This window comes from Pterocles gutturalis, unplaced genomic scaffold (genome assembly GCF_000699245.1).
Source record: "Pterocles gutturalis isolate BGI_N339 unplaced genomic scaffold, ASM69924v1 scaffold23103, whole genome shotgun sequence".
Taxonomy (NCBI): Eukaryota; Metazoa; Chordata; class Aves; order Pterocliformes; family Pteroclidae; genus Pterocles; species Pterocles gutturalis.
In genome coordinates this window covers 40,776-42,186 of record NW_010126223.1, presented here as the reverse complement: position 1 = coordinate 42,186, position 1,411 = coordinate 40,776, and positions in this window count along the sequence as shown.

Here is a 1,411-nt window from a genome sequence, read left to right as displayed (position 1 = left end):
TAACACTAGGCTGCTGCCAATTCTCACCCTGCTCTGCTTCCGTCTGATCCAGAAACTTGATTTCATGTCTATAACGGATAGTGAAACATCTCCAGATCCTCCTCTTAATCTCTTTTACAACAGCAATTGAAGCAAAGAGGATTTCTGAGATCAACGTCAGTGAGAATCTGATCTGCGTTAATGTAATAATTTCCTGTTTATTTGTAACAGCCCAACATAGAAATCAGGATCTCGCTACACGAGATGCTGTACAAAGCCTCAGAACAGAAAGGTGACCCCTCCCTCAGAGCATGGTAAGTTTTTCTCATTCCTTTTGTACTAGCTCTGGCTGGGTTGGAGTTAATTTTCTTCCTAGCAGCCCATATGGTGCTGTGTTTTGGATTTTATTAATAAAACAATGTTGATAGCACCCCAGTGTTTTGGCTATTTTCGAGCAGTGCTTGCAGGTTTCGAGCAGTGTCCAGGTTTTCTCTTTTTCCCACTCTGCCCACCCAGTGAGTAGGTTGTGGGTGTGCAAGAAATTGGGAGGTGCTGCAACCAGGACAGGTGAGACATTGACCAAAGGGATGTCCCATACCACACGATGCTGTGCTCAACAATAAAAGCTGGGGAGAAAGGAGGAGGAAGAAGGGATGTTCCTGGTTATGGCATTTGTCTTCCCAAGTGACTGCTATGCACGCTGGGGTCCTGTTTCCCAGAAAGAGGCTGGACACCTGCCTGCCAGTGGGAAGTAGTGAATGAATTTGTTATTTTGCATGTGCTTGCACACACAGTTTTGCTTCAGCTATTAAACTGTGTTTATCTCATCCCAGGGGCTTTATTACTTGCGATAAAGGTGCCCATCTGTCTTGGATATGATCTAAACAGAAAATTGCCATTTAGGACATCATTATGCATGGCCAGTACACAGTTATAAAACGTATGTGGTTTTGTTTACTACAAAGGCAATTGGGATTTTGCTTCATAGTATATAAAAAAAAACCTTCAGGGAGAAGTTCAGCTAGGAACACCTCTTCTCTGAGATGCAAGACACAAAATGACAGCCGAGGTTGCTGTGGCATGGCCAAGGAAGACTCCACAAGCCCTGCTTCAGTCTAGCAGGCAGCGAGCAGCAAAGGTCTGTCTGTGCTGAGGCCACAACCAGCAGCAGGGTGCTGGTAAACTCACCCTTCTCGCCATGTCTCACTGCCACACAAGCTCTTATCTCACCCACAGCAACAACAGTGTGCATCCTGCAATGAAAGAACAGCTTTTATCAGCCTGACTGTGTGTGGTTAAGGAGAGCAGGTGTAGCCATCTCAGTGGATGATAGCTTTGGGGTTTGAAGCTGTAGCCAGGTGAATCCCTCCCCAGCCATGTGCCTGGAACCTCCAGGAGTTCTAAACCTGGCTATGGGTAATAAACCTGCTCA